Source organism: Triturus cristatus, chromosome 1_1, assembly GCF_964204655.1.
Source record: "Triturus cristatus chromosome 1_1, aTriCri1.1, whole genome shotgun sequence".
NCBI classification, from domain to species: Eukaryota; Metazoa; Chordata; class Amphibia; order Caudata; family Salamandridae; genus Triturus; species Triturus cristatus.
Window position 1 is genome coordinate 776,653,066 of NC_140579.1, and position 27,910 is coordinate 776,680,975.

Genomic DNA, 27,910 nt, shown 5'->3' on the forward strand with positions numbered 1-27,910 from the left:
GGGCAGTGTAGAGGGTCTTGCTATGAGTGGTGTTTCAGGGTTTAGGGCAGTGGTGTTCGGGCAATGTAGAGGGTCTTGCTGGGGGTGGTGGTTCAGGGTTTAGGGCAGTGCAGTGGTGTCCGGGCAGTGTAGGGGTTCTTGCTGGGGGTGGTGTTAAAGGGTTTAGGGCATTGCAGTAGTGTTCGGGCAGTGTAGGGGGTCGTGCTGGGGGTGGAGTTTCAGTCTTTAGGGCAGTGCAGTGGTGTTCGGGCAGTGTAGGGGGTCATGCTGGGGGTGGTGTTTCAGGGCTTAGGGCAGTGCAGTGGTGTTTGGGCAATGTAGGGGGTCGTGCTGGGGAGATGTTTCATGGTTTAGGGCTTTGCATTGGTTTTTGGGCAGTGTAGGGGGTCGTGCGGGGGCTGGTGTTTCAGGGTTTAGGGCAGTGCAGTGGTGTTCGGGCAGTGTAGGGGATCGTGCGGGGGCTGGTGTTTCAGGGTTTAGGCAGTACAGTGGTGTTTGGGTAGCGTAGGGGGTCGTGTGGGGGCTGGTGTTTCAGGGTTTAGGGCAGTGCAGTGGGGTTTGGTCAGTGTAGGAGGTTGTGCTGGTGTTTCAGGGTTTCGGGCAATGCAGTGGTGTTCGGGCAGTGTAGGGGGTCATGCGGGGGCTGGTGTTTCAGGGTTTAGGGCAGTGCAGTGGTGTTCAGGCAGTGTAGGGGGTCATGCTGTGGCTGGTGTTTCAGGGTTTAGGGCAGTGCAGTTGTGTTCGGGCAGTATAGGGGGTAATGCGGAGGCTAGTGTTTCAAAGTTTTGGGCCATGCAGTGGTGTTCGGGCAGAGTAGTGGGTTGTGCTGGGGGTAGTGTTTCAGGGTTTAGGGAACTGCAGTGGTGTTCGGGCAGTGTAGGGGGTCTTGCAGGGGGTGATGTTTCAGGGTTTAGGGCAGTGGTATTCGGGCAGTGTAGGGCGTCTTGCAGGGGGTGGTGTTTCAGGGTTTAGGGCAGTGGTATTCGGGCAGTGTAGGGGGTCTTCCTGGGGGTGGTGCTTCAGGGTTTAGGGCAGTGCACTGGTGTTTGGGCAGTGTAGGGTGTCTTGCTGGGGGTGCTGTTTCAGGGTTTAGGTCATTGCAGTAGTATTCGGGCAGTGTAGGGGGTCATGCTAAGGGTGGTGTTTCAGGGTTTAGGGCAGTGCATTGGTGTTTGGGTAGTGTAGGGGGTCGTGCTGGGACTGGTGTTTCAGGGTTTACGACAGTGCAGTGGTGTTCGGACAGTGTAGGGGGTCGTGCTGGGGCTGGTGTTTCAGGGTTTAGGGCTGTGCAGTGGTGTTTGGGCAGTGTAGGGGGTCGTGCTGGGGCTGGTGTTTCAGTGTTTAGGGCAAGTCAAAAACAACAGGGGTATACCCAATTAACCCTATAATACCTGGGTATAAGGAAATAAATATATACATGAGAAAAAGGTATCAAGGAAATAATACAAAAAACTTTCACGAAAAGAGCACATTTAATTACCCCTTCAAGAGTATCAAATATTCATTATGAATACATCAAGCATCATTTTCAAAAATACACAAAAACAGGCGCTTATTCAATGAGAAACACAATGACATATATCACAAAACATCTATTATATACAATGCACAAAGGACATAATACAAAAAACAGTAACCCAAAAGCAAATAATTCCTATCAGTGTCCCCCTCTGAATTGCAGGCGAGCCACTGGGAGGTAGTCAGAAAAAGAACACTAGAGAGGGCAGAGTGGCCCAAATGTTTGAGTGTCCCACTACAAATCTAGTGACTCCTCCATCCAATGTCTGTCGACGTGACCACGTTTCAGCCTTAATTGCTTATGGCCTCTTCAGGACAGGGGTTATACAACAACTACAATGAAAAAAAAGGGGGGGGAAACAAATTACTCTCATCCAAGTTCAAACCGGGAAACAAGAGATCTGGATGGCGACTAATCAGTGCATACCCTACAAAGATCCCACACAGGACCACACCACAGTGAACCAGCTAATGAACCTTACATACCATAAACCACCACAAAGTGACACTTTAAAATAGTTATTGCAAATAAAATTAAATAACATAAACACTGTACGACCACCAAGAGGCTCGTTACCAATAAATGCCCACAGTTTCCTAAGTGGTGGTAACACCATACTAAAATAATTATAACTGAACCACCATAGTCCATATCCCCAAGTGCAACAAGTGTCACAAACGGCCAAAACTCGCATCAATATACCTTTCGGCAGTGTCCTTCCAAATACACTTACATGTTTCTTCCATAGCTCTCTCATACGCTGCAGGGTAGACGGCACACTTAATGTACTGCTTACATGGAATAGAAACAATAACGGGGCGTCACTGAAAGCGAGTAACTAATTCTATACAAAGGCGAGATACCGTACTCTCAACCCTCGTCCCACAAGGGGTCTAACCACTACCAACGTCCAAGTGACGATCTTACCTTTAAACTATTATGCGAACTTGACAGCTGGTACTTTTAAATGTGATCCGAACACCGGTTCTCCAATTAGTTCCTGTTATACAAACATAATAAGAATACTGTTGGTGCCCTTAGTATACCGCTATGAAAATCTCTACACAAAGTTGCAAGGCTAATGATCCACTTACTAAATGAACGTCGGGTCAGTCTCGAGGTAGGGTCCTCACTTTACATCCGCTCCTCAAACGCTCGGGTTAGTGTATAACACAGAGCGTCAAGCGTCTAACCCGTAAATAAGACTCACGCTCACACGCGCCCCGCCCTCTGGCGGCAGTAACATGAAAAGAGGACTGGGCCACAACCACTATTCTCTACACTAAACTACTTTACTTAGCCATCATGATAACAATTACATATAGAATTTCAAAAATGGGAACACCAATATCCCGATAGGTGAAGGAAAATTAAATAAATCGGTAAATACAGCAAGGATCGCAAATCATACTCGGCAAATTTGGTCACAACCTACAATACTCAATTACCCCAGCAACGTGAGTGAAGGAAAGAAAAGGTGTATTTAATGCACCGGAAAGTCACCAAACCAGATCAAAAAGTCCCGAATCGAAGGGCGAGAGCACTGTTCCGGACCTAGCCAAGCAAATATATACATTATTATCTACTGGCGGTCACCAGTAGATAGTTATAGTTAGGACCCTGTTTGCATAGGAAATCCGCAACATTCTATTTGGAATAACTTTGGCGCCGGTTGACGAATCCTCCCGAAATTTTCAAAATAGGTGGGGCGCTGCTCCTACCCGTTAAGCAGGGGCTGAGAAAAAAGGGGGGTCCCAAAACGCGTTTTCCCCATGCAATTTTCTATAGGGACCTTTAGTCCAAGGTACAGCCCGAATGGCTGAACAGAATTACTTGAAATTTGACAGAGAGGTAGTCCTCAGGTCAGGGAAGTGCCTTTTGCAGGTCTGGTGTCAATCTGTTCAGTAGTTCCTGAGAAAATCAAAAGTAAAATCATATACATATGTGGGCGGAGCCTAACCACACATCTCATCCTGAGATCTGATTGGCTGTCAGCACTTCATCCAAGAAGTGTTGGCAGCCATCTTGGGACCAATATACATGATAGCACCTCATTAAAAAGCATTGCAGTTGATAGAAGGTTTTAAGACTTTAGTTACATTATAAATCATGTGTTGATGGTACCATACTCATTTTAGGAATTGTGGTATGTTTTAAGGTGATTTCACCATGTGAAAAAGCCTTCTGCTGGGATATCATGATTGAGAGAAAAATATTTTCTCATGCTTTTCCCACAGAGGTTTGGGAGGTGATCTATAAGCTAAACTGAGAGCTTATTTTGTGTAAATTCACATTATCTTTCTCAGTCATGTGAGAATGAAGTCTGACATTCTCAGTAAAACATGTACATCCAACAAGGGCAGAGACTGTCAGTTGATTCCTTTGTGTTCTACTGCAGCTTCCCAGAGTGTTCCAAAGAACAACTAGAGCGCTAACAGTCCTACTTATGATAAACATATGGCACACCTGAAGCCATCTTGCTTGGATTAAAGTGGTAACTCTTAAAACATTTAATTTAAAAAGGAACAAAATGAGGGGGTTCATTTTTCCATAAAAAGTATGATTAGTGCTGCAGAAAGAAAAATGAGGGCACATTTTGAGTGACTTCTCAAATCCTCTTCTATTTCATTAAAAAATTCTGTCATGCAGACTGAAACATGCACTTTCAATACCAGCAGCAGTTTTCCCTGGTGAGCAGTAGCTTTACTACAGTGATCTAATGAGCAAAAAGAGTGCTAACAGTCTGAATTTAGGGCAAATGTGTGACACATCTGAATGCTTTCTTGATGGAATCAAAGTAAAAAACTGAAAGTATTTCCTACTGAGGAGACTGCAGTAAATGAGGAAATTAGGAAACTTCATAACAAATAAGTCTTCCAAGATGGCCACCAGAGACCAAAGAGCCCAAATGTAGCCCAAATATCACCCAGATGTAGCCCAAGTATAGCCCAATGACAGAATGTCCCAGAGTGTTCTTAAAAACAACTAGAGCGCTTACTGTCTTCATTATGACAAAAGTATGGCACACCTGAAGCCGTCTTGATTGGAATAAACTGGTAACACTTAAAACATTTAATTTAAAAAGGAACACAATGAGGGGGTTCATTTTGCCATAGAAATTATGATTAATGCTGAAGAAAGAAAATGAGGGCACATTTTGAGTGACTTCTCAAATCCTCTTCTATTTCATTAAAAAATTCTGACATGCAGACTGAAACATGCACTTTTAATACCAGGAGCAGACTTCCATGGTGAACAGTAGTTTTACTACAGTGATCTAATGAGCAACTAGAGTGCTAACATTCAGAATTTATGGCAAATGTGTGAGATATCTGAATACCTTCATGATGGAATCAAAGTAAAAAACTGAGAGCATTTCCTACTGAGGAGACTGCAGTACATGAGGAAATTAGGAAACTTCATAACAAATAAATCTCCCAAGATGGCCACCGGAGACAAAAGAGCCCAAATGTAGCCCAAAATCACCCAGATGTAGCCCAAATATAGCCCAATGACAGAAGTGTGCAAAACACTTTTTATTTTGTGTTTTTGCAGTGTTATATAGTGCAGACTTGTCAGGTATTGGAGTGCTTTACATGAGCATTGGTTACATCACACAAGAACAAATTCATTTTGGTTGTAGACATGGGGAGACTAAGTAATTTGACCAGAATCACAGAATGTCGAGCTGAAGCAGAAACTCCAACCTGGTTCCCCAGTTGCAAAGTCTGCAGTTCTGGAAGTAACACTACATCCTCTCCCCTAAGTGCAACATTTAATCAAGTGGTCAACTGGATAAAAAAACATAAAGATAACAAATAATTTAAAAGTGCTTTGTCGCTATTTGAAAACTCAGAAAATATGTCCTTATTTTAGTCTTTTAGAGCACTAACCATAATTTTGATGTCAATAAGACACTCTCATATATGTAATTTCTAAAGGAAATGCTCTAGGTATTACAATTTTGATTACATCAAGATGACGTCAGGCGTTCCACACTTTTGTAATAAATAGAATGTTAGCAATCTAGTTGTTCATTAGGATACTGTTGAGAGGCAGAGGCCAGGGGCACGGACTCTGAAAATTGAAGGCAGATAGGAGGGTGCAAAGGCAACAATTTAACCACACTGAGCAGGCAGGAAGGGCCGTGGCAGCACAACAGACTATGGAGGCAGTGGAAAGGGGGGCAGGGGCAACACACCAACAATACAGGACTTGCAAGAGAGGCTGTGGCAATGTAATAGACCATTGTGGGCAGAAGGAAGAGGCACTGGTAGTACAACCATACATGCCAACAGACCCGATTCAGCCAGGAAACGTCCAATGTTTTTAAGCTCAAATGGGCTTTATTTGATCTGTCTCCTGTCTACAATCTCCTCTTTTTCAATGTAACTCAAAGGGGAAAATCAATACCCCAGTTTTTTTTCAAAATCTCCCTCTTACCAAGTTCAAAATGTTCGCAAGTATGGTACATTGGATCATGGAAGGAAATGGGGTAGGGACATGGACTTGGATAACAGAGGACAGGAGGGACATGGAGAGGTGCACCAAACTGACCCTGCAGGGCAGGCATCAGGGTTTGCAGCAGCACAATACACCACACAGGGCATGCGGGACGGGAGTGCAGCACAACAATCCATAGAAAGCAAGAGGGAGGGGACAGGACCATGCACATGGACAACAGAGAACAGAGGGGCAAGAGGCAATGGTAGCTAGCTGACCATAATGGACAGACAGGAGAGAAAGCTGCAGCATAACAGACCATAAAGGGCAGGAGGGATGGATCAGGGGCATTACAATGGAACAGACAAGCCAGGAGGGAGGGAGTAGGGGTCTGCACATGTAAACAGAGGGCTGGGGGCAAGGGGGCAGGGCAGGAGCAGCAAGATAGCCATGGAGGTCAGGCAGGATGGGCACTAGAAGCAAGACACACCATGAAGAGCAACAGTGAGACTGTGATGGCATACACACAGACCATGGAGGAAGGTGGGAGGGGGTCAGGGGCAGCTAACTGACCACACAGGGAAGGTGGGAGCGGCCATGGCAGCACAGAAGACCATGCATGGCAAGTGGGAGGGTTAGTGGCAGCACAATGGCTATGATGGGCAAGAAGGAGGGTGCAGGGGCATGCACAAAGGACGATGGAGGATAGAAGGGAGGGTCAGGACCTGTGCACAGACAAGAAATTTCAGGGGAAGGGGCCTCACAACAGACCGCACGGGGCAGGCAGGAGGAGCAGTTGCAGCACAACAGACCAGGGAGGGCAGAAGGGTGTGGCAGTACAATGGACCATGTAGGACAGGAGGAAGAGGATATGGGCATGGCATGTGGACAGGCATGGTGGAGGTGGCAAGGACAGGTTACAGTCATCTGACAATGCTAGGCAGGTGGGAGGGGAGTGGCAGCTCAACAGAACACTCAGAGTAGATAGGAGTGGCAGGTCCATGAAACATGGTGTGCAAAAAGGATGGAGCAGGGGCATGCACAAAGACATCGGAGGGCAGGAGGAAGGAGAATAGGGGCAGCAAGCTAAGCACAGAGTTTAAGCAGGAGGTCAATGATGGGGCATAGACTTGGGCAATGGAGGGCAGGAGGAGTGGACTGGTACATCATGCTAAATGGAGGGCAGTGGCAGCACATCAGACCATGCATGGCAGGAGGGAGGAGGCTAGTCCATGGATTCAGACAACAGAGGATAGGGAGGAGGGGGATGGGGCAGCAAGCTAACTGTTCAGAGAAGGCGGGTATTAGGAGCTTTATTGTTTTTAAAATGTGTTTCTGTGCGAACTACTTAAAATATGAACAAGTATGCAGCATAATCTCACTTTTATTCAGGAAGAAGAGGACGTTTGTGACTTCGGGCTCACTTGGCAGCAACACCCCCTGACCCTCCACCCCCTATCGCAAAATGTAATGCCCGTGAAAAGGGTAGGTGAACACAGTGTTATATAGAACATAGTCCTGAGAGCATGATTAAAAATGAAAACTAGATATAGTATATGGTATAAACTATGCACCAAAAAGTGTGATATAAGATGAACCGGGCGTGAAATATAATAAGCAATACATTGTGCGCAATGACAGATTCTTTCGAGAGCGCGAGATAGCACAGGCACTAGCGAGTGCTATGCGATATGCGCCTTGGAGTGTAATATGCACAGGGCAGTGTTGTGTAACCTAACTAGTCTCTAAAGTTGTAATATAAAATATGTGCTGGGGAGTGTAACGTTGCATATGCACTGTGACAAAGATATGGATCCCAGATTGTAATATGTATGGCATAGCACTGTGCGTTATAACATAGGCATCGAGGAAGGCACGTTAGATGGGGCATTAAAACCCGTGCGAAGACAAGTGTGGCATGACATATTTACGGGGTGGTGTTACAGTGCACATGGGCTAGAGAGTGTCATAGCATATGCACTAGCTAGTGGAATACAACACAGAGGTGTGTGGCACTCAGCAGGCAATGGTGGGTGTAACACAGCATTGGGCTCTGCCAGGAGCGCGCTGTGACTCTCAAGTGATGTTCGTCCCCTTTCCAGAGAGTAAAATAAAAAGTATTACACATCCGGCAGTGGATGCGTGTTTTATTAACCGTGAGGGGGGTTTCTTGCATAGTTTTGGTCGAATTTTTGTCGAATCCCCTTTGAATGGCTTGGTGTGAATGTTTATTAAATGTGCCCGTCAATAGCTACCCATGTTTGTATAAATAAACGACAAGGGTGTCTACCGGGATTAGGCACGGTAGGGCATCAGAAATGTCAGAGCTTCACTAGTGGTGTAAATACATTCCACGTGGATTCATTGTATGCATAGTCGCCTTTTAATGAATATCACGCAAATCGTCATGGTGATAGGTACGTACGGTTTGTCCAGCATGTCCTAGGTGTGTCTATAAATATATATTTTTTTAAAATAATAAAAAACAGTGACCGGCCTTGGGGATTGGGGTCAAAAAAATATAATTAGAAGACAGGCCCTGGGGGATGGGGTCATCAGGGCCAATAAATTAGAATAAGAAGGGGAACCACACAGCCCCTCTTCTTAAAAAATTAAAATTAATAAAAGACTGGCATCGTGCCGGAGGCCACGCCCCCTCCTTGCAGCACTCTGCAAACGCGCCCCCTGGCGAGTTGTAAGTTGGGGAATTAATTCCTCTTCCATACTGAGGGTCCCTGAGGGCCAACTAGCCCAACAGGCATCTCCAGTATGCGCCAGGGAGCTGCGCTGCAGACAGGTGTTCTGAGGCCAAGCCCCTTTTTACACCTACCTGCAACGCAGCTCTGTGGCGCTTACTGGAGGTACCTAGTGGTCTAGTTTGACCCTAGGGACCCTTAGGATTCAAGGGGACTTAATCTCTCAACTTAGAACAGCCAAAGGGCGCGTTTACACAGTGGTGAAGGGACGGGACGGGGCCTGAGGTGACGTGTGCAAACACGCACTATAGCACGTTTTAAATTGGGGATATAATTTCCCTTTAATACTGAGGGCCCCTGGGGGCTAACTAGCCCACCAAGTGCTTCCAGTAAGCGCCACTGAGCTGCATTGCTGAGAGGTGGTCCAGGCCGTACCACTTTTTATACCTCTCTGCAACGCAGCTCTGTGGCACTTACTGGAGGTACCTAGTGGGCTAGTTGGACCCTAGGGACCCTCAGGATTCAAATGAACTTAATCTCCCAACTAAAAACGGACACAGGGCGTGTTTACACAGTGGTGAAGGGAGGGGACGGGGCCTGAGTTAACATGTGCAAAAACGCCCTGTGGCCTGTTTTAAGAGGTAGTTTTAATCCCCCTGCCCTATTATATACTAGGGGCTTACAGAGGAGGTCATGCTAATCACAGGGGGACCCCAACGCATAATGTTCCCTAGTGTATGTAGGTGTTTTCACTGTATTCTAAGTGTCTTTTAACATAGCACTGGCTCTAGGACTGGTTAGTCAGACTCAGTTACCACCAGTATCCGTCTGAAAAAGTTGAGGGTACAGGATGATTTTGCAACAAGGCTTCTTTCTGCTCTTCTTCTTGTTCTTTCTGCACGTTATCCTTCTTCCTGCACTTTTCTTCGTCTTTGAGGACTTCTGTTGCTTCTTTCTGCACTTCTTTTTTTCTTTCTGTGCATTTTTTCTTCTTTCTTCCCATGTCCTATCTCTGTAGGCATAGTTAGAAATTAGCATTTAAAAAACCTTTGAAATTCACAGAAAAAACCATAGGTTGCAGGCACGTTATAGTTAGGAATTAGCATTTAAAAAACCTCAGAAATTCACTGAAAAAAACATAGGTTTCAGGGGTGTTATAGTTAGCTGGACTTTTCACTTGTACAAAACCATTGAAATTCCCCCGTTATAGTGAGTTCAGCTAACTATAACTCGCGCGCCCGCAATGCACTGCTGATGACGTCACATATTGCATCTCTCATGACATGGTCAGTGACATCACTCATGACATCACTGATGACATCTCAAATGACATCACTGATGACATCACTGATGACATCATCCTTGTGATAGAGTGGCAGACCTCCTCTCACCCCAATATAACCTTTGATACACACATTCAAAAATAGAGACTAAAATTTTCAAAACAATGGACATACCAATACCAGTTACAACAACCTCTTCAGTAATTCTAAGATCCACATACACATCCACTCATTCACCAACAGTCCTATCCAGTCACTCATACATGTACTCACTCATCATATGTACTCATACACCTATACATCCTGTTACACAATGCCACTCATCCATAGAGTTACTCATACACATAGTCACTCATGCTAATAAAGAATCAAACATACATTTACTTGCATATACAGTTATACACACACCACCACACTTACTTCTACGGAAACTTACACATACTTAGTCTTTTAAACAATCACTTATAGAAACACATACTTATTCATACAGGAACTCTTTCAATCTCTCACTCTCACACATACTCACTTATATACACCAATAGTCACATATACTAGTTTAAAACATATATAGTTACTCATAAAGACACTATTGAGACAGTCATACACTCACTAACACACCCATACACACACTCATCCACCCATACAATCCTGCACACATGCTGTCTTCAACACATACAAACAGTGAGTCACTCATTCATGCACCTATGCACTACGTAATACCCCCCACCGAACCATGCAGACACTCAGACTGATACTCAAAAAACCCAACTAATAACCTATATAGACACCCATGTAGTTACTCACCAACCCATGTAGCCACTTATACACAAAGTGAGAGACTGATACAGATATTAACATATTTAAACCTTACTCACTAAACCATGTATTCACTATGATACACTTAATCAGTCAGTTACACAATCAATTTTTCAAAAACAAATCATCCATTTAGACACTTATATACCCATTTATTCTTCCATCGACCTTGAGATATACATATATAAAACATATTTAATTTTCAGAAAAACACAATTCACTGGATGATGTCATCAGTGATGTCATCTGAGATGTCATCAGTGATGTCATGAGTGATGTCACTGACCATGTCATGAGTGATGTAATATGTGACGTCATCAGCAGTGCATTGCGGGCGCGCGAGTTATAGTTAGCTGAACTAACTATGACGGGGGAATTTCAATGGTTTTGTACAAGTGAAAAGTCCAGCTAACTATAACACCCCTGAAACCTATGTTTTTTTCAGTGAATTTCTGAGGTTTTTTAAATGCTAATTCCTAACTATAATGTGCCTGAAACCTATGTTTTTTTCTGTGAATATACATATATACAACAATCAAAATAGAATAATCACTATAACATCGGAAGAGAACCTTATACATGTGACATCAAAGGCATCCATTATATACATTTAACACAGAAGGCAAACTGTACAACAAGAGTCTGGCACACTCTTAGTCTCAAGCACCCTTCTAAAAGACACTCAGGGAGTTACTTCTATATATTTACCTATGTATAAGCGGCAGGTCAATTCTCAATCAGAGCCCAAACCTCATCACGGACGTTTAAGCCCCTACTCGATGTCTGATATCTTTCTATCAAACAAGCTTCTAAGTTATTTAGTTTACTCTGCAAAGATGTTTTGGTAGGGGCCTTCACCACCGCCAGAATAGTCCATTCAAAATCATTTTCTCCATGTCCATTTTCAATGAAGTGCTGGACCATGGGCGTCCCCATGGTCTTACATCGAATCCGGGATTTATGCTGAATAATCCGCATTTTAACAGCTTGTGTGGTTTGTCCGATATAAGTTCTTCCACACGGGCAAGTCACACAATACACTACATTTTTAGTGTTACAATTCGAAAAACACGATTGTTTATGTATTTTTTTGTGAATAGTCACCACTTTGGAATCTTTGGTGTGGGCACAAACAACACAATTATTGCACTTGAAATGCCCTATGACTCTTGGTATCCCAAAAGACCTCTCGTGTCTGTTGGGGTGGAGGGCTGACGGGTAGCTTTAACCAGATGGTTCCTCAAATTTCTGCTGCGTTTAAAGGCAAACAAGGGCTTAGGAATATTCAGATGGTCCAATAGCCTCAAGTTCCTTAAAATAATCTGTTTTACTTTATTTGCTTTGGGGTTGAAAGTGAGTACACAAACCAATTGTTCAGATTCTTGTTTGTTTTTAGGTGTAAGTAAATTTTCCCGGGGGGTGTACCAAGCTCTTTTGAGCGCCCCTTTTACTAATCGTTTAGGGTATCCTCGTGTAACTAATTTCTCTTGTAGGGTCTTAGCGTTTCTGAAATAATCATTCTTGTCAGTACAGTTACGGCGTACCCTCAGGAACTGCCCATAGGGTAAGTTGTCCCTGAGGTTACGTGGGTGCCCTGACGTGTATTCAAGCAAAGTGTTCCTGTCGGTGGGTTCAGTATACAAATCCAACTCCAACCTGCCGTTTTTAGCAATGATCCATACATCCAAAAAATTAATACGTGTTTTACTAACACTTTTGGTGAATTTAAGGTCAGTTGTAGGAGTGTTCAGCCACATATGGAATTGCTCTAGTTCTTCTTGTGTCCCTTTCCATATCATAAAAACATCATCGATGAAGCGAATCCACTCAAGAATCTGATCTCTGAATGGAGTCCCCTCATGGAAGATATACTTCATTTCGAAAAAGTTCATCACTATGTTAGCTATTTCAGGAGCAAAACAACATCCCATCCCTACACCTTTGACCTGCAAAAATAATTCAGATTTAAAAGCAAAGAAATAATTTTTCAAGCAAATCCTTGCTAGTTCAAGCAGAAACTCGTTAGGAACCATGTGAGGTCTCGGTCTGGTATCCAGCACCTGTCTCATAACCATCAGTGCCTCATCCTGAGGTATGTTGGTGTATAAACTCTCGATGTCGAAGGAGACCAACAACTGTTGGTCGCCGTCGAACACCGAGAGTTCAACTTTGGAAATGAGATCCATCGTAATTCTCACATACGCTTTTGTTTGTGTTACAAATGGCTTAAGGAATACATCAATGTATTTGGCCAGTGGCTCCAAAATCGAGCCGCAAGAGGCAATGATCGGTCTCCCAGGGGGTTGAAGTACATCTTTATGTATTTTGGGCAATACATATATATTAGGTATCTTCTGTTCTGTGAAATTTAAGTACTCATATTCTTTTTTGCACAAATACCCCGCTTCCATAGCATCAGTGGTGAGGTGTAATATCTGAGCTTTCAATCTAGCTGTGGGGTTGTCTAGCAGAGTTTAGGGCAAGGCAGTGGTGTTCAGGCATTGTAGGGGTTCGAGCTGGGGTGCTGTTTCAGGGTTTAGGGCAATGCAGTGGTATTCGGGTAGTGTAGGTGGTCGTGCAGGGTTGTGGTGTTTACGGGGTTTAGGGCAGTGCAGTGGTGTTCCGGCAGTGAATGAGGTCATGCTGGGGGTGGTGTTTGAGGGTTTAGGGCAGTGCAGTCGTGTTCGGGCAGTGAAGGGGGTCATGCGGGTGTGGTGTTTCAGGGTTTAGGGCAGTGCAGTGGTGTTCAGGCAGTGTGAGGAGTCATGCTCGGGCTGGTGTTTTAGGGTTTTGGGCAGTGCAGTGGTGTTCGAGCAGTGTAAGGGGTAGAGCTGGGGCTGGTGTTTTAGGCTTTAGGGCAGTGCAGTGGTGTTCAGGCTGTGTAGGGAGTCGTTCTGTGGCTGGTGTTTTAGGGTTTAGGGTAGTGACGTGGTGTTCGGGCAGTGTAGGGGGTTGAGCTGGGGGTGGTGTTTTAGGGTTTAGGGCAGTGGTGTTCGGGCAGTGTAGGAGGTTTTGCTGGGGGTGGTGTTTCAGGGTTTAGGGCCGTGCAGTGGTGTTCGGGCAGTGTAGGGGGACGTGCAGGGGGGTGGTGTTTCAGGGTTTTGGATAGTGCAGTGGTGTTCGGGCAGTGTAGGGGGTCATGCTGGGGGTGGTGTTTCAGGGTTAAGGGCAGTGCAGTGGTGTTCGGCAGTGTAGGGGGATGTGCTGGGTGTGGGGTTTCAGGGTTCAGGACAGTGCAGTGGTGTTCGGGCAGTGTGAGGGGTCGTGCTCGGTCTGGTGTTTTAGGGCGTAGGGCAGTGCAGTGGTGTACGGGCAGTGTAGGGGGTCATGCTGGCGGTGGTGTTTTAGGGTTTACTGTAGTGCAATGGTGTTCAGGCACTGTAGGGGGTCGTGCTAGGGGTGGTGTGTCAGGGTTTAGAGCAGTGGTGTTCGGGCAGTGTAGGGGATCTTGCTGGGGCTGGTGTTTCAGCGTTTAGGCCAGTGCAGTGGTGTTTGGGCATTGTAGTGGATGAGGCTGGGGCTGGTGTTTCAGGGTTTAGGGCAGTGCAGTGGTGTTTGGGCAGTGTAGTGGGTCGTGCTGGGGCTGGTTTTTCAGGGTTTAGGGCAGTGTAGTGGTGTTCAGGCAGTGTAGGGGGTCATGCAGGGGCTAGTGTTTCAGGGATTAGGGCAGTGCACTGGTGATCGGGAAGTGTAGGGGGACATGCTGGGGCGGTGTTTTAGGGTTTTGGGCAGTGCAGTGGTGTTCGGGCAGAGTAGTGGGTTGTGCTGGGGGTGGTGTTCTAGGGTTTGTGGCAGAGCAGTGTTGTTTGGGCTGTGTAGGGGGTCTTGCAGGGGGTGGTGTTTCAGGGTTTAGGGCAGTGCAGTTGTGTTCGGGCAGTGTAGGGGGTGGTGCTGGGGCTAGTGTGTTAGGAATTAGGGCAGTGTAGTGGTGTTCGGGCAGTATAGGGGGTCATGCGGAGGCTAGTGTTTCAAAGTTTTGGGCCATGCAGTGGTTTTCGGGCAGAGTAGAGGGTTGTGCTGGGGGTGGTGTTTGAGGGTTTAGGGCAGTGCAGTCGTGTTCGGGCAGTGAAGGGGGTCATGCGGGTGTGGTGTTTCAGGGTTTAGGGCAGTGCAGTGGTGTTCAGGCAGTGTGAGGAGTCATGCTCGGGCTGGTGTTTTAGGGTTTTGGGCAGTGCAGTGGTGTTCGAGCAGTGTAAGGGGTAGAGCTGGGGCTGGTGTTTTAGGCTTTAGGGCAGTGCAGTGGTGTTCAGGCTGTGTAGGGAGTCGTTCTGTGGCTGGTGTTTTAGGGTTTAGGGTAGTGACGTGGTGTTCGGGCAGTGTAGGGGGTTGAGCTGGGGGTGGTGTTTTAGGGTTTAGGGCAGTGGTGTTCGGGCAGTGTAGGAGGTTTTGCTGGGGGTGGTGTTTCAGGGTTTAGGGCCGTGCAGTGGTGTTCGGGCAGTGTAGGGGGACGTGCAGGGGGGTGGTGTTTCAGGGTTTTGGATAGTGCAGTGGTGTTCGGGCAGTGTAGGGGGTCATGCTGGGGGTGGTGTTTCAGGGTTAAGGGCAGTGCAGTGGTGTTCGGCAGTGTAGGGGGATGTGCTGGGTGTGGGGTTTCAGGGTTCAGGACAGTGCAGTGGTGTTCGGGCAGTGTGAGGGGTCGTGCTCGGTCTGGTGTTTTAGGGCGTAGGGCAGTGCAGTGGTGTACGGGCAGTGTAGGGGGTCATGCTGGCGGTGGTGTTTTAGGGTTTACTGTAGTGCAATGGTGTTCAGGCACTGTAGGGGGTCGTGCTAGGGGTGGTGTGTCAGGGTTTAGAGCAGTGGTGTTCGGGCAGTGTAGGGGATCTTGCTGGGGCTGGTGTTTCAGCGTTTAGGCCAGTGCAGTGGTGTTTGGGCATTGTAGTGGATGAGGCTGGGGCTGGTGTTTCAGGGTTTAGGGCAGTGCAGTGGTGTTTGGGCAGTGTAGTGGGTCGTGCTGGGGCTGGTTTTTCAGGGTTTAGGGCAGTGTAGTGGTGTTCAGGCAGTGTAGGGGGTCATGCAGGGGCTAGTGTTTCAGGGATTAGGGCAGTGCACTGGTGATCGGGAAGTGTAGGGGGACATGCTGGGGCGGTGTTTTAGGGTTTTGGGCAGTGCAGTGGTGTTCGGGCAGAGTAGTGGGTTGTGCTGGGGGTGGTGTTCTAGGGTTTGTGGCAGAGCAGTGTTGTTTGGGCTGTGTAGGGGGTCTTGCAGGGGGTGGTGTTTCAGGGTTTAGGGCAGTGGTGTTCGGTCAGTGTAGGGGGTCTTGCTGGGGGTGGTGTATCAGGGTTTAGGGCATTGCAGTGTTATTCGGGCAGTGTAGGGGGTCGTTCTGGGGGTGGTGTTTCAGGGTTTAGGGCAGTGCAGTGGTATTTGGGTAGTGTAGGGGGTCGTGCAGGGGTGTGGTGTTTCAGGGTTTAGAGCAGTGCAGTGGTGATCGGGCAGTGAATGGGTTCGTGCTGGGGTGCTGTTTCAGGGTTTAGGGCAGTGCAGTGGTGTTTGGGCAGTGAAGGGGGTCATGCAGGTGTGGTGTGTCAGGGATTAGGGCAGTGCAGTAGTGTCCAGGCAGTGTGAGGAGTTGTGCACAGGCTGGTGTTTTAGGGTTTAGGGCAGTGCAGTGATGTTCGAGCAGTGTAGAGGGTCGTTCTGGGGCTGGTGCTTTGGCGCTTAGGGCAGTGCAGTGGTGTTAGGGCTATGTAGGGGGTCATGCTGCGGCTGGTGTTTTAGGGTATAGGGTAGTGCAGTGTTGTTCGGGCAGTGATAGGGGTCGTGCTGGGGGTGGTGTTTTAGAGTTTAGGGCAGTGGTGTTCAGGCAGTGTAGGGGGTTTTGCTGGGGGTGGTGTTTCAGGGTTTAGGGCTGTGCAGTGGTGTTCGGGCAGTGTAGGGGTTCTTGCTGGAATGGTGTTTCAGGGTTTAGGGCAGTGCAGTGGTGTTCCGGCAGTGTAGGGGGTTGTGCTGGGTGTGCTGTTTCAGGGTTTAGGGCAGTGCGGTGGTGTTCGGGCAGTGTGAGGGGTCATGCTCGGTCTGGTGTTTTAGGGTTTAGGGCAGTGCAGTGGTGTATGGGCAGTGTAGGGAGTCATGCAGGGGGTGGTGTTTTAGGGTTTACTGTAATGCAGTGGTGTTCAGGCACTGTAGGGGGTCGTGCTGGGGTGGTGTTTTAGGGTTTAGGGCAGTGCAGTGGTGTTCGGGCAGTGTAGTGGGTCTTGCTAGGGGTGGTGTTTCAGGGTTTAGGGCAGTGGTGTTCGGCAGTGTAGGAGGTCGTGCTGGGGCTGGTGTTTCAGGGTTTAGGGCAGTGCAGTGGTGTTTGGGCAGTGTAGTGGGTCATGCTGGGGCTGGTTTTTCAGGGTTTAGGACAGTGCAGTGGTGTTCAGCCAGTGTAGGGGGTTGTGCTGGGGTTGTGTTTTAGGGTTTAGGGTAGTGCATTGGTGTTCAGGTAGTGTAGGGGTCATGCTGGGGCTGATGTTTAAGGGTTTAAGGCAGTGCAGTGGTGTTCGGGCAGTGTAGGGGGTCATGCTGGGGGTGGTGTTTTAGGGTTTAGTGCAGTGGTGTTCGGGCAGTGTAGGGGGTCATGCTGGGGGTGGTGTTTCAGGGTTTAGGGCAGTGCAGTGGTGTTCGGGCAGTGTAGGGGGTTGTGCAGGGTGTGGTGTTTCAGGGTTTAGGGCAGTGCAGTGGTCTTCAGGCAGTGTGAGGGGTCGTGCTCGGGCTCGTATTTTAGGGCTTAGGGCAGTGCAGTGGTGTTCGGGCAGTGTAGGGGGTCATGCTGGGGGTGGTGTTTTAGGGTTTACAGTAGTGCAGTGGTGTTCAGGAACTGTAGGGGGTCGTGCTGGGGTGGTGTTTTAGGGTTTAAGGTAGTGCAGTGGTGTTCGGGCAGTGTAGGGGGTCGTGCTGGGGGTAGTGTTTTAGGGTTTAGGGCAGTGCAGTGGTGTTCAGGCAGTGTAGGGGGATGTGCTGGGTGTGGTGTTTCAGGGTTCAGGGCAGTGCAGTGGTGTTCGGGCAGTGTAGGGGGTCATGCTGGGGGTGGTGTTTCAGGGTTTAGGGCAGTGCAGTGGTGTTCGGGCAGTGTAGGGGGATGTGCTGAGTGTGGTGTTTCAGGGTTCAGGGCAGTGCAGTGGTGTTCAGGCAAAGTGAGGGGTCGTGCTCGGTCTGGTGTTTTAGGGTTTAGGGCAGTGCAGTGGTGTACGGGCAGTGTAGGGGGTCATGCTGGCGGTGGTGTTTTAGGGTTTACTGTAGTGCAATGGTGTTCAGGCACTGTAGGGGGTCGTGCTAGGGGTGGTGTTTCAGGGTTTAGAGCAGTGGTGTTCGGGCAGTGTAGGGGATCGTGCTGGGGCTGGTGGTTCAGCGTTTAGGCCAGTGCAGTGGTGTTTGGGCATTGTAGTGGATGAGGCTGGGGCTGGTGTTTCAGGGTTTAGGGCAGTGCAGTGGTGTTTGGGCAGTGTAGTGGGTCGTGCTGGGGCTGGTTTTTCAGGGTTTAGGGCAGTGCAGTGGTGTTCAGGCAGTGTAGGGGGTCATGCAGGGGTTAGTGTTTCAGGGATTAGGGCAGTGCACTGGTGATCGGGAAGTGTAGGGGGAAATGCTGGGGCGGTGTTTTAGGGTTTTGGGCAGTGCAGTGGTGTTCGGGCAGAGTAGTGGGTTGTGCTGGGGGTGGTGTTTTAGGGTTTGTGGCAGTGCAGTGGTGTTCGGTCAGTGTAGGGGGTCTTGCTGGGGGTGGTGTATCAGGGTTTAGGGCATTGCAGTGTTATTCGGGCAGTGTAGGGTGTCGTGCTGGGGGTGGTGTTTCAGGGTTTAGGGCAGTGCAGTGGTGTTCGGGCAGTGAAGGTGGTCGTGCGGGGGCTGTTGTTTCAGGGTTTAGGGAAGTGCAGTGGTATTCGGGCAGTGCAGGGGGTCGTCCTGGGGTGGTGTTTCAGGGTTTAGGGCAGAGCAGTGGTGTTCGGACAGTGTAGGGGTCGTGCTGGTGTTTCAGGGTTTAGGGCAGAGCAGTGGTGTTTGGGCAGTGTAGGGGGTCATGCTGGGGGTGGTCTTTCAGGGTTTAGGGCAGTGCAGTGGTATTCGGGCAGTGTAGGGGGTCGTGCAGGGGGTTGTGTGTTCAGGGTTTAGGGCAGTGCAGTGATGTTCGGGCAGTGTAGGGGTCCTGCTGGCTATGGTGTTTCAGGGTTTAGGGCCGTGCAGTGGTGTTCGGGCAGTGTGAGGGGTCGTGCTGTTGCTGGTGTTTTAGGGTTTAGGGCAGTGTAGTGGTGTTCGGGAAGTGTAGGGGATCGAGCTGGGGTGGTGTTTTAGGGTTTAGGGCGGGGCAGTGGTGTTCGTGCAGAGTAGGGGTCGTGTTGGGGGTGGTGTTTTATGGCAGTGCAGTGGTGTTCAGGCAGTTAAGGGGGTCGTGCTGGGGGTGGTGTTTCAGGGTTTGGGGCAATGCAGTGGTGTTTCGGCAGTGAAGGTGGTCGTGCGGGGGCTGGTGTTTCAGGGTTTAGGGAAGTGCAGTGGTGTTCGGGCAGTGTAGGGGGTGGTCCTGGGGTGCTGTTTCAGGGTTTAGGGCAGAGCAGTGGTGTTCGGACAGTGTAGGGGTCGTGCTGGTGTTTCAGTGTTTAGTGCAGAGTAGTGGTGTTTGGGCAGTGTAGGGGGTCATGCTGGGGGTGGTCTTTCAGGGTTTAGGGCAGTGTAGTAGTGTTCGGGCAGTGTAGGGGGAGGTGCTGGGTGTGTTGTGTTAGGGTTTAGGGCAGTGCAGTGGTGTTTGGACATTGTAGGGAGTCTTGCTGGGGGTGGTGTTTCCCGGTTTAGGGCAGGGCAGTGGTGTTCGGGCAGTGTAGGGGGTCTTGCTGGGTGTGGTGTTTCAGGGTTTACAGCAGTGCAGTGGTATTCGGGCAGAGTAGGGGGTCGTGCTGGCTGTGGTTTTTCAGGGTTTAGGGCAGTGCAGAGGTGTTCGGGCAGTGTGAGGGGTTGTGCTGGGGCTGTTGTTTTAGGGTATAGTGCAGTGCAGTGGTGTTCGGGCAGTGTAGGAGGTCGTGCTGGGGCTGGTGTTTTAGGGTTTAGGGTCGTGCAGTGGTGTTCGGACAGTGTAGGGGATCATGCTGGTGTGGTGTTTCAGGGTTTAGGGCAGTACAGTGGTGTTTGGGCAGTGTAGGGGGTCGTGCTGGGGTGGTGTTTTAGGGTTTAGGGCAGTGCAGTGGTGTTCGTGAAGTGTAGGGGGTCATCCTGGGTGTGGTGTTTTAGGGTTTAGAGCAGTGCAGTGGTCTTCGGGCAGTGTAGGGGATCGTGCTGGGGTGGTGTTTTAGGGATTAGGGCAGTGCAGTGGTGTTCGTGCAGTGTAGGGGTCATGCTGGGGTGGTTTTTTAGGGTTTAGGGCGGTGCAGTGGTGTTCGTGCAGTGTAGGGGTCGTGTTGGGGGTGGTGTTTTATGGCAGTGCAGTGGTGTTCGGGCAGTGAAGGGGGTCGTGCTGGGGGTGGTGTTTCAGGGTTTAGGGCAGTGCAGTGGTGTTCGGGCAGTGTAGGGGGTTTTGCAGGGGGTGGTGTTTTAGGGTTTAGGGCAGTGCTGTTCTGGCCCTGCAGGGGGTCTTGCTCTGGGTGGTGTTTCAGGGTTTAGGGCAGTGGTGCAGTGGTGATCGGGCAGTGTAGGGTGTCTTGCAGGGGATGGTGTTTCAGATTTTTTGGGCAGTGGTATTCGGGCAGTATAGGGTTCTTGCTCGGGGTGGTATTTCAGGGTTGTGGGCAGTGGTGTTCAGGCAGTGTAGGGGGTCTTGCTGGGGGTGGAGTTTCAGGGTTTAGGGCAGTGCAGTGGTTTTCGGGCAGTGTAGGGGGTCATGCTGGGGGTGGTGGTTCAGGGTTTAAGGCAGTGCAGTGGTGTTCGTGCAGTGTAGGGGGTCATGCTGGGGGTGCTGTTTCAGGGTTTAGGGCAGTGCAGTGGTGTTTGGGCAGTGTAGAGGGTCGTGCGTGGCTGTTGTTTTAGGGTTTAGGGCAGTGCAGTGGTGTTCGGGCAGTGTAGGGGGTCGTGCGGGGTCTGGTGTTTCAGGGTTTAGGGCAATGCAGTGGTGTTCGGGCAGTGAAGGTGGTCGTGCGGGGGCTGTTGTTTCAGGGTTTAGGGAAGAGCAGTGGTATTCGGGCAGTGCAGGGGGTCGTCCTGGGGTGGTGTTTCAGGGTTTAGGGCAGAGCAGTGGTGTTCGGACAGTGTAGGGGTCGTGCTGGTGTTTCAGGGTTTAGGGCAGAGCAGTGGTGTTTGGGCAGTGTAGGGGGTCATGCTGGGGGTGGTCTTTCAGGGTTTAGGGCAGTGCAGTAGTGTTCGGGCAGTGTAGGGGGAGGTGCTGGGGGTGTTGTGTTAGGGTTTAGGGCCGTGCAGTGGTGTTCGGACATTGTAGGGAGTCTTGCTTGGGGTGGTGTTTCAGGGTTTGGGGCAGTGCAGTGGTGTTCCGGCAGTGTAGGGGGTCTTGCGATGGGAGGTGTTTCAGGGGTTAGGGCAGTGGTGTTCGGGCAGTGTAGGGGGTCGGTGTTTCAGGGTTCAGGGCTGTGCAGTGGTGATCGGGCAGTGTAGGGGGTCGTGCTGGGGGTGGTGTTTCAGGGTTTAGGGCAGTGCAATGGTGTTCGGGCAGTGTAGGGGGTCATGCTTGGGCTAGTTTTTCAGGGTTTATGGCAGTGCAGTGGTGTTCGTGCAGTGTGGGGGTCGTGCTGGGGCTGGTGTTTCAGGGTTTAGGGGAGTGCAGTGGTGTTCGGGGAGTGTAGGGGGTCATGCTGGGGCTGGTGTTTCAGGGTTTAGGGCAGTGCAGGGGTGTTCGGGAAGTGTAGGGGGTCGTGCTGGGGGTGGTGTTTCAGGGTTGAGGGCAGTGCAGTGTTGTTCGGGGAGTGAAGGGGGTCATGCTGGGCGTGGTGTTTCAGGGTTTAGGGCAGTGCAGTGGTGTTCGGGGAGAGTAGGGGGTCGTGCTGGGGGTGGTGTTTCAGGGTTTAGGGCAGTGCAGTGGTGTTTAGGCAGTCTAGCGGGTCGTGCTGGGGATGGTGTTTCAGGGTTTAGGGCAGTGCAGTGGTGTTCGGGCAGTGTAAGGGGTCGTGCTGGGGTGGTGTTTAGGGCAGTGCAGTGGTGTTTGGGCAGTGTAGGAGGTCGTGCAGGGGGTGGTGTTTCAGTGTTTAGGGCACTGCAGTTGTGTTCGGGCAGTGTAGGGGGTCGTGTAGGGGGTGGTGTTTCAGGGTTTAGGGCAGTGCAGTGGTGTTCGGGCAGTGTAGGGTGTCTTGCGGGGGTGGTGTTTCAGGGTTTAGGGCAGTGCAGTCGTCTTCGGGCATTGTAGGGTGTCATGCAGGGGGTGGTGTTTGAGGGTTTAGGCAAGTGCAGTGGTGTTTGGGCAGTGTTGGGGGTCTTGCTGGGGGTTGTGTCAGGGTTTAGGGCAGTGGTGTTCGGGCAGTGTAGTGGGTCTTGCTGGGGTTGTTGTTTCAGGGTTTAGGGCAGTGCAGTGGTGTTCGGTCAGTGTTGGGGGTCTTGCTGGGGGTGGTGTCTCAGGGTTTAGGGCAGTGCAGTGGTGATCGGGCAGTGTAGGGGGCTGGTGTTTTTAGGGTTTAGGGCAGCGCAGTGGTGTTCGGGCAGTGTAGGGGATCGTGCTGGGGCAGCTGCTTCAGGGTTTAGGGTAGTGCAGTGGTGTTTGGGCAGTGTAGGCGGTCGTGCTGCTGCTGGTTTTTCAGGGTTTAGGTCAGAGCAGTGGTGTTCGGGCAGTGTAGGGGGTGTGCTGGGTGTGGTGTTTTAGGGTTTAGGGTAGTGCAGTGGTGTTCGGGTAGTGTAGGGAGCCGTGCTGGTGTTGGTGTTTCAGGGTTTAGGGCAGTGCAGTGGTGTTCGGGCAGTGTAGGGGGTCATGCTTGGGGTGCTGTTTCAGGATTTAGGACAGTGCACTGGTGTTCGGGCAGTGTAGGAGGTCGTGCAGGGGGTGGTGTTTCAGTGTTTAGGGCACTGCAGTTGTGTTCGGGCTGTGTAGGGGGTCGTGTAGGGGGTGGTGTTTCAGGGTTTAGGGCAGTGCAGTGGTGTTCGGGCAGTGTAGGGTGTCTTGCGGGGGTGGTGTTTCAGGGTTTAGGGCAGTGCAGTCGTCTTCGGGCATTGTAGGGTGTCATGCAGGGGGTGGTGTTTGAGGGTTTAGGCAAGTGCAGTGGTGTTTGGGCAGTGTTGGGGGTCTTGCTGGGGGTTGTGTCAGGGTTTAGGGCAGTGGTGTTCGGGCAGTGTAGTGGGTCTTGCTGGGGTTGTTGTTTCAGGGTTTAGGGCAGTGCAGTGGTGTTCGGTCAGTGTTGGGGGTCTTGCTGGGGGTGGTGTCTCAGGGTTTAGGGCAGTGCAGTGGTGATCGGGCAGTGTAGGGGGCTGGTGTTTTTAGGGTTTAGGGCAGCGCAGTGGTGTTCGGGCAGTGTAGGGGATCGTGCTGGGGCAGCTGCTTCAGGGTTTAGGGTAGTGCAGTGGTGTTTGGGCAGTGTAGGCGGTCGTGCTGCTGCTGGTGTTTCAGGGTTTAGGTCAGAGCAGTGGTGTTCGGGCAGTGTAGGGGGTGTGCTGGGTGTGGTGTTTTAGGGTTTAGGGTAGTGCAGTGGTGTTCGGGTAGTGTAGGGAGCCGTGCTGGTGTTGGTGTTTCAGGGTTTAGGGCAGTGCAGTGGTGTTCGGGCAGTGTAGGGGGTCATGCTTGGGGTGCTGTTTCAGGGTTTAGGACAGTGCACTGGTGTTCGGGCAGTGTAGGAGGTCGTGCGGTGGCTCTAGTTTCAGGGTTTAGGGCAGTGCAGTGGTGTTCGGGCAGTGTAGAGGGTTGTGCGGGAGCTGGTGTTTCAGGGTTTAGGGCAGTGCAGTGGTGTTCGGGTAGTGTAGGGGGTCGTGCGGGGTCTGGTGTTTCAGGGTTTAGGGCAATGCAGTGGTGTTCGGGCAGTGAAGGTGGTTGTGCGGGTGCTGGTGTTTCAAGGTTTAGGGAAGTACAGTGGTGTTCGGGCAGCGTAGGGGGTCGTCCTGGGGTGGTGTTTCAGGGTTTAGGGCAGAGCAGTGGTGTTCGGACAGTGTAGGGGTCGTGCTGGTGTTTCAGTGTTTAGGGCAGAGCAGTGGTGTTTGGGCAGTGTAGTGGGTCATGCTGGGGGTGGTCTTTCAGGGTTTAGGGCAGTGCAGTAGTGTTCAGGCAGTGTAGGGGGAGGTGCTAGGGGTGTTGTGCTAGGGTTTAGGGCAGTGCAGTGGTGTTCGGACATTGTAGGAAGTCTTGCTGGGGGTGGTGTTTCAGGGTTTAGGGCAGTGCAGTGGTGTTCGGGCAGTGTTGGAGTTCTTGCTGGGGGTTGTGTCAGGGTTTAGGGCAGTGGTGTTCGGGCAGTGTAGGGGGTCTTGCTGGGGTCGGTGTTTCAGGGTTTAGGGCAGTGCAGTGGTGTTCGGGCAGTGTTGGGGGTCTTGCTGGGTGTGGTATCTCAGGGTTTAGGGCAGTGCAGTGGTGATCGGGCAGTGTGGGGGGTTGGTGTTTTTAGGGTGTAGGGCAGCACAGTGGTGTTCGGGCAGTGTAGGGTGTCGTGCTGGGGCAGCTGCTTCAGGGTTTAGGGTAGTGCAGTGGTGTTCGGGCAGTGTAGGGGGTCATGCTGGGGGTGGTGTTCCAGGGTTTAGGGCAGAGCAGAGATGTTTGGGCAGTGTAGGCGGTCGTGCTGCTGCTGGTGTTTCAGGGTTTAGGTCAGAGCAGTGGTGTTCGGGCAGTGTAGGGGTTGTGCTGGGTGTGGTATTTTAGGGTTTAGGGTAGTGCAGTGGTGTTCGGGCAGTGTAGGGGGTCGTGTAGGGGGTGGTGTTTCAGGGTTTAGGGCAGTGCAGTGGTGTTCGGGTAGTGTAGGGAGCCGTGCTGGTGGTGGTGTTTCAGGATTTAGGGCAGTGCAGTGGTGTTCGGGCAGTGTAGGGGGTCATGCTGGGGGTGCTGTTTCAGGGTTTAGGACAGTGCACTGGTGTTCGTGCAGTGTAGGAGGTCGTGCAGTGGCTCGAGTTTCAGGGTTTAGGGCAGTGCAGTGTTGTTCGGGCAGTGTAGAGGGTCGTGTGGGAACTGGTGTTTCAGGGTTTAGGGCAGTGCAGTGGTGTTCGGGCAGTGTAGGGGGTCGTGCGGGGTCTGGTGTTTCAGGGTTTTGGGCAATGCAGTGGTGTTCGGGCAGTGAAGGTGGTCATGCGGGGGCTGGTGTTTCAGGGTTTAGGGCAGTGCAGTGGTGTTCGGGCAGTGTAGGGGGTCGTGCGGGGTCTGGTGTTTCAGGGTTTTGGGCAATGCAGTGGTGTTCGGGCAGTGAAGGTGGTCGTGCGGGGGCTGGTGTTTCAGGGTTTAGGGAAGTACAGTGGTGTTCGGGCAGTGTAGGGGGTCATGCTGGGGGTGCTGTTTCAGGGTTTAGGACAGTGCACTGGTGTTCGTGCAGTGTAGGAGGTCGTGCGGTGGCTCGAGTTTCAGGGTTTAGGGCAGTGCAGTGTTGTTCGGGACGTGTAGAGGGTCGTGCGGGAACTGGTGTTTCAGGGTTTAGGGCAGTGCAGTGGTGTTCGGGCAGTGTAGGGGGTCGTGCGGGGTCTGGTGTTTCAGGGTTTTGGGCAATGCAGTGGTGTTCGGGCTGTGAAGGTGGTCGTGCGGGGGCTGGTGTTTCAGGGTTTAGGGAAGTACAGTGCTGTTCGGGCCGCGTAGGGGGTTGTCCTGGGGTGGTGTTTCAGGGTTTAGGGCAGTGCAGTAGTGTTCAGGCAGTGTAGGGGGAGGTGCTAGGGGTGTTGTGTTCGGGTTTAGGGCAGTGCATGGGTGTTTGGACATTGTAGGGAGTCTTGCTGGGGGTGGTGTTTCAGGGTTTAGGGCAGTGCAGTGGTGTTCGGGCAGTGTAGGGGGTCTTGCTGGGTGTGGTTTTTCAGGGTTTTTGGCAGTGCAGTGGTATTCGGGCAGAGTAGGGGGTCGTGCTGGCTGTGGTGTTTCAGGGTTTAGGGCAGTGCAGAGGTGTTCGGGCAGTGTGAGGGGTCATGCTGGGGCTGGTGTTTTAGGGTATAGGGCAGTGCAGTGGTGTTTGGGAAGTGTAGGGGGTCGTGCGGGGGCTGGTGTTTTAGGGTTTAGGGTAGTGCAAAGGTGTTAGGACAGTGTAGGGGATCATGCTGGTGTGGTTTTCAGGGTTTAGGGCAGGGCAGTGGTGTTCGGGCAGTGTAAGGGGTCGTGCTGGGGGTGGTGTTTTAGGGTTTAGGGCAGTGCAGTGGTGTTCATGAAGTGTAGGGGGTCATCCTTGGGGTGGTGTTTTAGGGTTTAGGGCAGTGCAGTGGTCTTCGGGCAGTGTAGGGGTCATGCTGGGGGTGGTGTTTCAGGGTCTAGGGCAGTGCAGTGGTGTTCAGGCAGTGTAGGGTTGTGCAGTGTAGGGGGTCTTACTGGGGTGGTGTTTCAGGGTTTAGGGCAGTAGTGTTTGGGCAGTATAGGGGGTTCCGCTGGGGGGGTGTTTCTGGGTTTAGGGCAGTGCAGTGGTATTCGGGCAGTGTAGGGGGTCTTGCAGGGGGTTGTGTTTCAGGGTTAAGGGCAGTGCAGTGATGTTCGGGCAGTGTAAGGGTCGTGCTGGCTATGGTGTTTCAGGGTTTAGGGCCATGCAGTGGTGTTTGGGCAGTGTGAGGGATCGTGCTGGTGCTGGTGTTTTAGGGTTAAGGGCAGTGTAGTGGTGTTCGGGCAGTGTAGGTGGTCGTGCTGGAGGTGGTGTTTTAGGGTTTAGGGCAGTGCAGTGGTGTTCGGGCAGTGTAGGGGATTGTGCTGGGGTGGTGTTTTAGGGATTAGGGCAGTGCAGTGGTGTTCGTGCAGTGTAGGGGGTCATGCTGGGGTGGTGTTTTAGGGTTTAGGGCGGTGCAGTTGTGTTCGTGCAGTGTAGGGAGTCGTGTTGGGGGTCGTGTTTTATGGCAGTGCAGTGGTGTTCGGGCAGTGAAGGGGGTCGTGCTGGGGGTGGTCTTTCAGGGTTAAGGGCAGTGCAGTGGTGTTCGGGCAGTGTAGGGGGTCTTGCTGGGGGTGGTGTTTCAGGGTTTAGGGCAGTGCAGTGGTGTTCGGGCAGTGTTGGGGTTCTTGCTGGGGGTTGTGTCAGGGTTTAGGGCAATGGTGTTTGGGCAGTGTAGGGGGTCGTGCTGGGGCTGGTGTTTCAGGGTTTAGGGCAGTGCACTTGTGTTTGGGCAGTGTAGGGGGTCATGCTGGAGGTGTTGTTTCAGGGTTTAGGACAGTGCAGTGGTGTTCGGGCAGTGTAGGGGGTCTTGCGGGGGGTGGTGTTTCAGGGTTTAGAGCAGTGGTGTTAGTGCAGTGTAGGGGGTCATGCTGGGGCTGGTGTTTCAGGGTTTAGGTCAGTGGTGTTTGTGCAGTGTAGGGGGTCTTTCTGGGGGTGGTGTTTCAGGGTTTAGGGCAGTGGTGTTTGGGCAGTATAGGGGGTTCTGCTGCGGGTGGTGTTTTTTGGTTCAGGGCAGTGCAGTGGTGTTCGGGCAGTGCAGGGGGTCATGCTGGGGCTGGTGTTTCAGGGTTTAGGGCAGTGCAGTGGGGTGTTCGGGCAATGTAGGGGGTCGTGCTAGGGGCGGTGTGCCAGGGTTTAGGGCAGTGCAGTTGTGTTCGGGAAGTGTAGGTGGTCTTGCTGGGGGTGGTGTTTCAAAGTTTAGGGCAGTGCAGTGGTGTTCGGGCAGTTTAGGGGGTCTTGCTGGGAGTGGTGTCTCAGGGTTTAGGGCAGTGCAGTTGTGTTCGGGCAGTGTAGGGGGTCTTGCTGGGGGTGGTGTCTCAGGGTTTATGACAGTGCAGTGGTATTTGGGCAGTGTAGGGGTTCTTGCTGGGGGTGGTGTTTCAGGGTTTAGGAGAGTGCAGTGGTGTTCGGGCAGTGTAGGGGGTCAGTGTTTTTAGGGTTTAGGGCAGCACAGTGGTGTTCGGGCAGTGTAGGGGGTCATGCTGGGGCTGGTGTTTCAGGGTTTAGGGCAGTGCAGTGGTGTTCGGGCAGGGTAGGGGGTCATGCTAGGGGTGGTGTGCCAGGGTTTAGGGCAGAGCAGTGGTGTTCGGGCAGTGTGGGGGGTCGTGCTGCTGCTGGTGTTTCAGAGTTTAGGTCAGAGCAGTGGTGTTCGGCCAGTGTAGGGAGTCATGCTGGGGGTGGTGTTTGAAGGTTTAGGGCAGTGCTGTGGTGTTCGGGCAGTGTAGGGAGTCATGCTGGGGGTGGTGTTTCAGGGTTTAGGTCAGTGCAGTGGTGATCGGGCAGTGTAGGGGGTCGTGCAGGGGGTGG